Consider the following 12,117-nt stretch of genomic DNA (forward strand, 5'->3'; position numbering starts at 1 on the left):
GTGGGTAGCTGGCGGGTGTCAGCCGACCCTGCGCTCTAGCTACCCCGGTGCTGTTCAGGCCTGAAGAGTGGGTGCAGGCTTTTTAAGAGAGTCATAATGGTTTAACAATGATTGCATGTTCAAATTTTAGTGGCCTCCGATGGTACAGTGTCTAAAGTGTTTCTAAGGAGCTTTCATTTTTTTCATTAAAGGATCTCACTAAATGATATCCTGGGGTCTATTTGGTAAACTTATGGGTTGCCAAAAGAGAACCCCAGGTCACAAGGTAACAGGTTCTAATTTCTAAGAAAGTTAAGACTATTTTAATTCTAAACAATGTTTATAGTCTTGTTTGTGTAGTTCTCAAAACTTTTCAGGTTCACAGCTGGGAAGGGGGCATGCTCATTACTATTTTGTCCTTGCTATTTTTAACTTTCTAATTATTTATAGATATGCTACCCAATAGTAATAGAGGCCGGAGCCACAAGGCTAGCCATGTACATTACTGCAAAATTTCTCAAAGAAGGAAAAAACCCAATCTTACTTAGATATTTACACAACTTTAATATTAGATTCTATTCAGCATATAATCAACATAAAATTATTGCAGGATATTTTCAAGTTTTGTAAATAAATCTGGTGTGGGTTTCACACATATAACACACTTTAATTTAGAGATGCCTCATTTTTGTGGAAACAGATATTACAGCTCCATAAGAAGCCTTACATGCTGGGTATGGCGGTGCCTGCTCAATACTCCAGAGGCAGAGGCAGGAGGGATACCATGATTTTGTTGAGGCCAATCTAGGCTACATTGTTACTTTTCTAACTAGCCAGGAATATTGAAACCATGTCTCAAAATACAAACAAACAAACAAAACAAAAATAAGATTACAAGGTAAGTACAACTTATAAATATTAAATTAAATATATAACTTAAATATAAACTAAATGTAATATTAATAACTATTACTTAAGTAAAATATAAATTAAATATAAAGTTAAAATATAATCTTTAATTATAAGTGTTTGTTAACCCAACTCTGAAGTCCCCAGATAGTGACATAGCCACTTGTATCACCAAAAAAAACCAAACAAAAATAGTAGTAAAGAAGCAAGTTTGAATTATTAATCAGTCAATATGGTCACTTCCATATGGATTATCAGATTATATTGTAAGGGACTGACAGGGTGGAGAAGAGGCATGCACAGAGTGCAGAAGAGGCACACAGGGTGCAGAAGAGGCACATACAATTTATCTTGATCAACATGTGCTCATTCATACTCATCTCAGGACTGGTCATCAGAGACAGGCTCTGTCCCCATGAGAAGATCATTGGTTACTGGAGATTTCATCCTTTTCACAAAATGTTTATATATGGGATCCCATATCTTAAATATCTTATAGGATCGAGGGAGAGTGTCAAGATGACTTGTAAGAAAGGAGCTGGCAGGAAAACTGAGATGTTTTGATGCTAAATATAAAATATAATATAAGTACACACACACGCATACACACAAATATAAAATCTCATGAGATTTTAACAGGCCACTACTTAAGAGTGGAGCCACGAATGTCCTTGACAACCTTGTCACGTGTGCCTCAAACACATGTTTCTACAAAGAGACAGCAAAGAGCAATAGAGGCAGGAATAATGTGACCAAGGCTTTCCAGGATGGTTTGAAGCATCCTTAACACTTCAATGTCTGTAACATGTTACCTGATAACACATTACAAAGTTTGTTGTAGACAAATGGTTCTGGAAATTTTGGACTATGCAAAACTAACTCACTTTTTCTGCTATAGAGCTTCTCAAAGACATTACTACATCAAAATGTCTTATATAGCTCAAAGAGAAGAAAAGGACACGAAAGATTACGTCAACATTAACAACCCCTCTTCTTCATAGAATGTGTGCAGAGCATGAACAATGGTTTCATAAGCTTAGCTCCAGGAAGATTCCTAAGTGTACTTATTCTCAGTGGCTTTAGAAACTGCCCATATACAGCCAGAGAGAGAGAGAGAGAGAGAGAGAGAGAGAGAGAGAGAGAGAGAGAGAGAGAAGCAACAGTCAGTCAGAAGCGGGGGACAGGGAAGCACAGTGAGGGTCACAGGACAAGTGCCACATCATCTACGGCCATCTCTTCTGCAGATACTGATCAGCATGATTTCCTCCTTGCGGAGTGCTGGAGGGACATAAAAATAAGCGGAATGGGGATTATTAATTGTATAAGATAGACACAAGACATTTGCATGTTGAGTGTTTATTACTTTGCAATTCACTATTCCTAGGTTTTAGAATTTTGTAATGTAGGTATTCTCCATCCCAGTTATATATCTCTTTGTTGAACCTGAGAATTGTGAGGAGAAAAATCAAGTTCATGAGTGTCTGATTAAAGCAAGCTGTCTTTTGGGGTGCACCTAGGACTGGCCACTCTGGCTGCCTCTTGCTCGCTAAGTTGGGGTTTTGGAGAGCAGCCCCTGCCAGCCCCTTAAGGTCCCTTTTTATTAGAGCTAGATTGTTTACAGGGTCAAGAGAATTGGCTGTTATACAACCTTGGAAAAATATAGTGAAAGGGAAGGAACAGGGGTAAGGATTACATCATGTGGATGGGGTCACAAGTTAGTAGTGTAGGTTGAAAAACATGTTTTGTTGTTTACATCAGATCTAAGAAACAGGAACTTATTCTTAATTATAAATAGAGGCCTTAACTTGCAAGGAATTAACAAAGACAGACAGGAACTTACTCTTTAGCCACAGATGCCTTAGCCTGCACAGGACAATCCGGAACCTGTTCTTAACTGTCTTAACTGCAAACAAACCTTAACCTGAAGTCTACATTGTTTCTGCTTTGGTCTCACATTTTCTGTTGAACTATGCCATTTTCTGTAGTTTTCCACCCTACTTTTTACAGCAACATAAATTTAGTCTACTCCCTTAATAGTCTTAATGTCATAATGAAAAATAAAGTTGAGATTGGGAAGGTTACAGTGACTCACGTTGCTGGGTCTATTGTGTTGGTTTTTTTTTTTCACACTTTTCCTTATTTTCTGGGTAGTTTTATTCTTTGGACCATTTTCCCTTGTCACTCAGGAAATGCACCCTAGGTCTTTATTAGTAATCTGTATCTCTGTGAATGCCACTATCCTGTTTCCAAAAATGTAGGATGCTGCCATCCATTCATCCACTCCTGGAGTCTATATCATTGCTAAAACATCCTGGATATATCTTAAATTTACCCATCTTTATCATTATCAACATCCTGGTCATTCACAATGTCATGCCATACATTTATTGTGGACTTTTCCCAGACTAAGTTAGGAATATCTGTTAGGAAACACAGCCACAACCATGTGACCACCCACAATAGAAAGCCTCACTTGTTACCCTTGGAACAAAATCAAAGCTCATTACCAATGTTCATGTAGCACTTCTGACTTCTGCTTTAGCCCCTGCATATTCCATATTCCCCATGTTTACTTAATCCAGGCACCCTAGCTCTCCAGCAGATTTTTTTTTAACTTGGCCTGTGTCCTGTAGGAAGCACTAAGATCTTTGGGCTCATAGGTAAGTACTGGGGGACCTAGAACATTAACCGCTCAGGGTTGTTCCTTTAAGGGAATGCTATACCTATTATCTGCCCCAAGTGCTGAGAGCAGATGTGTTTAATATCCTGATGTTTACCCTTGTGGCTGGCTGGAGACTTTTCTGGTATCAGATCCTCCCCAAATACCCTTTGTTATAAAATATAATGTGGAGCCCGTGTGGGTAGGGGGATAATTGGCCAGCCCATGCCAAGGTACCCCCTGAGAAACCACACCATGTGATAGACCTGACATGAAGGAGGTTTATTTGGGGGAAAGGAGGGAAGTGAGGACCTGGAGAAGGGGTAGAGGCAGGCAGACAGAAGGGAGCAGAGAAGGAGTCACAGAGAAGGACACACAGAGAGAAAGGCTGGGCATCTGGGAACATGTAGAAACAGAGAAAGAGAGGGAGAGAGACACAGAGAGAGGGACATGGTAGTCGCAAGCAGTCATTTTATACTCTACCAAGTGCACCGCCCACATCTGGTTGCAGGTAATGACCGCAGATGATGACATAAGTCATTTTTTGGGTCCCTGAGATGAGTCTAGGGGCATTATCTGTAAGTTAACATTTTTTTCCATAAATATGCTTTTCTCAGTCAGTCTATAGAACCTATCTTTATGGACTTTACAGTTTCAGTGAAGTCATATACAATTTTTATTTAGCTTATTTTGTTCCTCAAAGAAATTTATGTATGCTTTATTGTGAATGTGAGATTGAGTTAATTATAACCAGAATAAATTTTCACCAAATTGTGCTGTGCTTACATATGCCAAAAATAAACTACTGGGAGTCAGACCCTGGTAGTTTGAACCAACACCTATTACTGAGTCATGGTGACCTGAACTGCCTTCTTATCTCCTGTGGATAGTCACTCTGAAGGCCATGGAGGTCACAGAGACTGCTGTAAATGTTACCTAATGTGTGGAGCTTGGCCCTCGGAGAAGGTTAATATGTATATATATATATATATATATATATATATATATATTAGTAGAAGTGGAGGGTCTGCATTTGGTCCTCTCAGCCAAGCAGTTGTAACCATAAGAGAGAGTGAAATAGGCGTGGCTTCCCCTCAGGCCTCCAAGATAACACATTTTACACAATTATTGAGACTCCTGTGAAGATGCATAGGAGCAAAAATATTCAGTGCACTAGCTCTGCAACTTTGTGCAAGTGACTATAAAACTTAGCCCCTGGTTTCCTGAACAAGGGACCATTGGTATTGAAAATTGGAGAGGAGTAGGAGCTAATGTGAAGAGACCATGAAAAGAGGAATAAAATCCTGTCAATTACTTCAACATCTGGACTATAGTGATGTGCTCACTGCCTGGATCCCTTCCAGGAGGACCATAAAGGGGAAATCCTCTGGGACACATCTCTACAGGGGTGAGGCTGACTGGGAGACCCTGAGGCCATCTCAGCCCTGCCCCGAGTCTGCCTACCAAGCTGTGGCCCCAGCCTGTGCTAGAGGTCCCTTCTCTTTCCCCATGGAAAACTCAGACTAAGGAATGTTGAGGCCCCCTTCATAGGGAAAAATTAAAACAGGCCCGATTTCTAGTATAGGAATTTCAACTAGGACACAGAGCCTTCAGTTGGTCCCTAGAATTTCCATATTTTTGTAAGTCATAAAAAGGCAAATAATGAATGTTCACTGTTACATGATCTCAGAGGCATACTACTATGAAAAATATGGGGGGGGGGCGGGAGGGGATCCCTTCAAAGGGCTTTCTGCTCCTGTTATGATTCCTCAAATACATTAAATTATTATTCTTGATTTAAAAGAATTTTCTCTATTTGTTTTTTATCCTGATGATAAGAACATTTTGCATTCCCCTTTTTTACTTTAAACTTATCCTTAAACCTCAATCTACCATTCTCACTGCTTAGAACTTCCCAAACAATGTTCCCTCAATTATTTACAAAACTGTTGGGGCCGTATCAGTTTGGCAGGTTCTTATCTGCCTATTGGCACTACAGATTTGGCTCTGCTCTTTAAGTAGCTTTCCAGAGACTCTTAGGTAAACCCTGTAAGAAACATAACACCTGAAGTGGAGTGAGTTATTAGCTTACTTAATAATGCTGCTACTAAAGTGGTAGCTTAGAGAATTAGTCCCTTACTTCTTTATGAATTATTTATCCTTCCTTTCTCCTCCTCATCTACTGGAATTATACATCAATAAGGTCATTATAGTATTATAGGAATTTATACATGTCACAATGATCTGTAACTCCGTATTTAAAAGAAAATATAGACTTAATAATGATGGGAAGGACTGGACTTAAACAACTTACTGGTAAAGAGACCACAGAAATCACTGAGCCATTAAATAAAATGCGGGATGATTTTTCATTCCACACTGACAATACTTGGCAGGTAGGATTTATATGTTACTCTGGACACATAAATAATCATTATCCTAAAGACCTCCCTTTAAGATATTTTTGAAGGTACCCCCATGAGTAGTATCTAAAATTACAACTAATAAATCCTGTAGAGATCACTCGTAATGCTCTTTCAGATGGCTTTCCAAAAGGACAAAGAGCTTATGTTTTATATATAAATCCAACATCATCCTCAAAAAAGATTGAACCCATCCTGGTTATCTGAACTCACCACAGTCATTCAGCTTTTAAGGGATGTTTCTGGGTCCTTAAATATTGTAACTGACTCAGCATATTGTATTCCAACGGTTTCTCTTTTAGAAACTTCCAGACTTAAATCCAAACCCACTACTGATGTTATTTCACAGTTATCTTCTCTCTTCAGGAATCTATATAAAAAAACCAGTCTTTCTTCATGAATCATATCTGTGTTTGCCAGGACTTTTAGCATCCACTAATGCTCAAGTCAACCAATGTGCTGACCTCCTCCTTGCCCCTGGTACTTTTTTTCCGGCTGCTCAAAAATCCAATTAATTTTATCTTTTTGTTTTTCTTTTACACCACTGCCCTCTGCTGGCATAATTAATCCTGAAGGATTAAAATCCAAAACCATTTGACAAACAGATATTTCTCATATTCCAGAATTTAGATGTTTAAAATATGTTCTTGTAATAGTTAATACTTTTAAAATATGACTTTTGCTTCTGCAAACAGGAGTAAAACAACCTTGGGTGCCATTAATCATTTATTATTCGTCTTCTCTTTTCTAGGATTTCTATTACAACTATAAACTGATTGTGGTCCTGCTTATATTAGCAAGTGCCTTAAGGCAATTTATTGACTATTGACCACATCACTGATATCCCTTAAGATACGAGTCCCTGGTACCAACTTGTGTATTAGTTACTGCTCTATTGCTGTGAATGGGATACCATGACATTCACATTATAGAGGAAAGGGTTTAATGGGGGACTTGCTTACTGTTTCAGAGGGTTAGTCCATCATCATGATGGCAGGGAGCATGAAGTCAGGCAGTTAAGCATGGTTCTGGAGCAGTAGTTGAGAGCTTATGTCCTGATCCACAGACAGCAGGAAAAGAGATCAAGACTTGGCTTGGTGTGTGCTTTGAAACCTCAAGGCCTACCTGTGGGGACATACCTCTTCTAGCAAGTCCACACCAACAAAGTCAGACTTAATCCTTCCCAAACAGTTCCACTAACTGAGGCCCAAACATTCGAATATATGAGCTTATGGAGGATTTGCGCATTCAAACCACCACAGACCTACAAAACTCTTTCTATCTTTCCTACACTGGGGGCTTGAGGAGGGTGTGGTCACCCAAGGTCAAGGAGATGAGATAGGAGAGTGATCAGAGGGAAGGTGAGAGAGGAGCACTTTTTGAATGAATGTGGCATTTAGATGCTAATAGGAATCAGTTTCCAAGTCATTTAAAGCCTTAATTATTGCTCAGTAAATAAAAAAGGACAAAGAACAAGCTAAACTATTCATGTCATGTATACACATTAGATTATGTGTGCTTTCAATTTGGAAGTGAAAGTGATACTGATATTTATACACCGCATGTTACAGGAAGTGTTTAATGCATATTCTTAAACAACAGGAGTTAAGTAATAGGCAGACTCTAACACAGGTGCTTATAGACCATGAGTTTCAGGTAGTGATGCCAAAAGTATATAAACAATAGGCAGAAAATAATACAGATATGAATAGGTTATGAGCTGTAGCCATGAGCTATAGCTACACATATGTGTAACACAGATGCATATAGGTCATGACAAGTACAGCAGCACACATGGCTATAGTTCTATAGCAGCACAAGAGGATACACTTGTACTAATACAACAAAGCGCACAGATGTAGAAGTACAGCACTGCACATGACCAAGCTGGTACTGCACTGCACAGGAGTGTTCAAGTAACACAGTATCTATGTACATACTCTTGCAACACTGAAGATAAATAAAAGCAGAATGAAGATAGAAAAAGAAATGGAGAAACAATTAAGGGGAGGCAGAAAGAAAGAAATGAGATGAAAAAGGGTAAAGAAAAAGAAAGACAAAGAAAAAGAGAGGATAAAGAAAATGAAGGGGGATAAAGAAAAAAGAAGAAATAAAACAATGATGAACCAAAAATGGAAAAAGAACATAAAGATAAGAAAGCAAACAGAGAAAAGATGGAAGACATACAGAAAGAGTAAAAAAGGCAGACAGACAGAAAGAAAAAGGTTGAAGGACAGAAAAAGAACAAAGAAAAAAGAAAGATTAAAATAAAGACAGACAGAAAGAAAGATGGACAGAAAAAAGAGAAAGATGAAAGAAAGAAAGGAGAAAGAAAGAAGATAAAAAAATGAAGATGGAAGTTAAATGAGAAAGAAAACATATAAGAGAAAGAAAGGGGAAAATCAAGATTAAAAAAAAGAAAAAGAGAAGAAGGATAGAAAATGGAAAGAATAAAGACAGAAAAAACCAGAAGGGAGTAAAAAAAAAAAAAAAAGACAGAAAGAAACAAAGAAAAAATCGAAAGAAAGGAGGAAAAAGGCAAACAGAAAGTGAAAAAAAGGTGAAGAAACAAAAGACTGAAAGCAACCAAAAAGGGAAAAATGAATGTCAGAAAGAAATATAAGAAAGAGAAGAAAAGTTAAAAAAAAAAAGACAAGAAAGAAAGGAAAAAAGAAAACAGACAGAGAGGAAGAAACCAGAGACAGAAAAAAAATAAGTATAAAAGGTAAAAAAAGATACAGGGAAGAGAAAAAGTGAAAAAAAAACCCCACAGAAATAATGAAAAGAGGCAGAAAAAAAGAAAGCAAATAAACAATTAGGACAAAAGTAAAAAGAAAGAGAAAGAGAAGCAAAGTAACAAAGGAAGAACAAAGGAAAGACAGAATAAATAAACAAGAAAGAAGAAAAGAGAAAATAGAAAGATGAAATAAAACAAAGGAAAGAAAGAAAGAAACATTGTGGGGAAAATTCAAAATACAGGAAGAAAATAGACAAAACAAAAGACGAAAGTGGTTTTTAAAAAGAGAGCAAAAAGAAAGGGAAAAAGATATGAATAAAAAGAAAGGAAATAAAAAAAGAAAAGAAGCAAGAAAGACCCTAAGAAATACACAAAAAAGGAAAGAAAGAAATATTTTGAAAGACAGGGGAAAAAAAAATCAAAGAAACAAGTTAGAAGAGGAAAAATTAAGAAAGAAAAAAGTGAAAGAAAGAAAACTCAAAGTGGAGAAGAAAATGAAGAACAGAAATAAATAAAACAGACAAAAATTACAAAAGTAATATAAAAGGAAGATAGAAAGGAAGGAAAAACATGAGACAGAACGTCAAAAGCAAAGTGAATTAAGAAAAGATAAAAAATGAACAAGAAGAAAAAACAAAATGTAAGGATGAAGGAAAGAGAAAGAATGAAAAGCAGAAGCATTTAAAAGGGGAAAATAAAGAACTGAATCAAGAAAGAAAAACAAAAGAAAGGAAGAGAAAAGAAGCAATGGAGAAACAAAGACTGACTGACAGAAGAGAGAAAGGATAAAAGTCAGAGAGTGAAAGACAAAGCAAAAAAGAAGGAATAAAAGACAGAGAGGAGGAAATATAGAAAGATGAGAAAATGAAAGGCAAAGCAAGAAGAAAAAAAAAGAAAAATCAAGAATGGATAAACAAAGGACAGAAAATATGAAAGAAAGAAGAAAGAAATAAAGACAAAAACAGAAAAAGAAAAGGTAAAACAGAAAGAATAACAGAATTTAAGAAAATAAAGGAGAAAAAGAAAAAAATGAACAGGAAAAGAAAATAAAAAAGACAGAAGGAACAAAGGAAGAAGGCAAATCAAGACAAAAAAAAAGAAAATGAATTAAGAAAGAAAAACAAACTAAAATGAAAAATAAAGGAAGAAAGTGATGGGAAAAGAAAAGAGGAAGACAAAATAAAGAAAAAGTTGGAAAAGCAAGAAATAAAAATAACAATGAAAGAAAGGAGAAAAGAGAGAATGAGAGGTGGAAAAAGGAAAAAGACTGAAAGAAACAAAATAAAAGGTAGAAAAACAAACATGGGGCTGGTGAGATGGCTCAGCAGGTAAGAGCACTGCCTAACTTCAACCAGCAAGCATATGGTGGCTCACAACTATGAGGTAATGAGATCTGATGCCCTCTTCTGGTGCATCTGAAAATAGCTACAGTGTACTTATGTATAAATAAATAAATAAATCTTTTTTAAAAAAGAAAAAAAAAACAAAGACGTAAATAGTAAGAAAAAGATAGATATCATTGGAGGACAGAAAAAGACAGGAAGGAAAACAAAAGGGAAGGCTGGAAACATCAAGAAAGAAAGGCAAAAAAGGGTGAAAAATAGAAAAGCAATGAATAAAAAATGAAAAGAAAAGAAAGAAACAGACAAAAAGGAAGAAAGGACAGAAAAAAACAACACAGGAAAAATGAGACAAGGGAAGGAAGGAAGGCAGATCAAAGGACAAAATATAAAACATAATGACGAAAAGAGAGAGAGAGAGAGTAAAACACCAAAGAAAAAGGCAAAAATAAAGATGGAAAGAAAAAATAGTGAAGAAAATGAGGCTGGGAGGAAATGAAAAATAATAGACAGATTAAGAGAAAGGAAGAGAGTCAAAAGGGAACAAAGAGAAAAAAATAAAGAAAAACAGAAAAGTAAAGAAAAAACAACAGGAAAAAGGAAATGAAAGGAAAAGGCCAAAGAAGGAGATGAAGAAAGTATAGAAAGGAAAGAAAAGGAAAGGCCAAAAGTAAAAAGGGAAATTGGAAGGAAAAATGTGTAGGGATCCTGCCATTGTGGGGGCTCCCCTCTGGACACAGATCAGGCACAGACCACACCCAAACCCCAATTTCTAGCGCAAGGAGATCCTTTATTGAGCAGGGCAAGAGACAAGGTGGCTGCATTTGAGTTGGGCAGAAACAGCAGCAAACAGCTTTGCTGGCGTGAATTAAAGAGGGAAAAAAGGGAGGTCTGTGTTAGTGTGAGCTGGGATGGGTTGGTAAGATCTGGTTTGGTTTGTTAATTAGTGCCAGAGGCCAGTTCTGGTTCTCTCTTGAAGGTAGCTGAGGGGAAAGACTTGATCTTGTGAGAAATTATGGTTGCTTTTTAATAATAAAACATTTGCCTGTCTTGATTCTAAGTTACTTTGCAGCTGTAGCTGGCCCACCTGCCTCAGTTTCTCTGAGGTCAGTAACTGCAGAGTCTCTGGTGTTGTTAAGCAAAGTAGCCTTTGTTCTTATCTCTTGCAGGAACTTCAAAGCTCTGCTAGTGAAAACAGCAGGAAGAAAAAGGGACACGTCGAAAAGTGAATTTAATCTTTATTTCTAAGTTGTTCTTCAAAAATTCTCTCCAAAACATTCTCTCTCTACTCTCTCTGTCCTTCGCACTTATACATTTTTCAGGATCTATGATCACAGAGTAAAAAGTTCATCACAAGTTTACACATAAATTCAAATCATAAATTGAATAAGAAATTTACAACAGAGATGTTTGCATATGGTCCCATTAATACTAGATATTGATTATCTGTCACTAGCTTCACAGGATCATTAAGAGTGAAAAATCATAATTTTTGTGACTAAGTTATCATTGAACTTTTGTATAGATAACCCCAGTCAATATTTTATCTTCTGTCTTTGCACCTATAATAAGTCATTAGTTCCCCTTTATGACCTTTGATTAATCATTTTACAACCTCTTGGAATACGTTCTAAGTTGTGAACACCTGCTTTCTATCTCAGAAGCAATAAACTTGTGACACATGTAGACTGGCAGAGTTCTAATGGCAGTTTTCTTATCAGAAAAGACTTAATAGCAGTCCTATTATAAAGGGCTTAATAATTACTAGTATAATTTCGGGAATTTTTATAGGATCATCATTAAGAAATCATGTATTTGTCTATGTAGCATCACTACAAGACAATACAGTTTTAATCTGCAGAAATCTGCCCAAAATCATGGGCTAATACCTACTGGTTGTTATGTGTTGCGGCCTGCCCGCAGTCCACAACACGAACGGTTCAACTGAGAATGGCAGTTCNANNTGAAAAGAGAGGAATCTAGACGGGGCGGAAGAAAGAATGGAGCCAAGACAACAAACATTCTGATCAAGGCTCAATTTTACTATTTTCAGACACTCAGTTATAAAGG

At 36.8% G+C, this 12,117-nt stretch overlaps 1 pseudogene; it reads left to right on the forward strand.

Annotated features, from left to right (window-relative positions):
• The first annotated feature begins 10,023 nt into the window (after positions 1 to 10,023).
• The window catches only part of LOC110307068, a 3,670-nt pseudogene continuing 1,576 nt past the window's right edge, over positions 10,024 to 12,117 (forward strand).

Source organism: Mus caroli, chromosome 2 (genome assembly GCF_900094665.2).
Source record: "Mus caroli chromosome 2, CAROLI_EIJ_v1.1, whole genome shotgun sequence".
In the NCBI taxonomy this organism is placed as follows: Eukaryota; Metazoa; Chordata; class Mammalia; order Rodentia; family Muridae; genus Mus; species Mus caroli.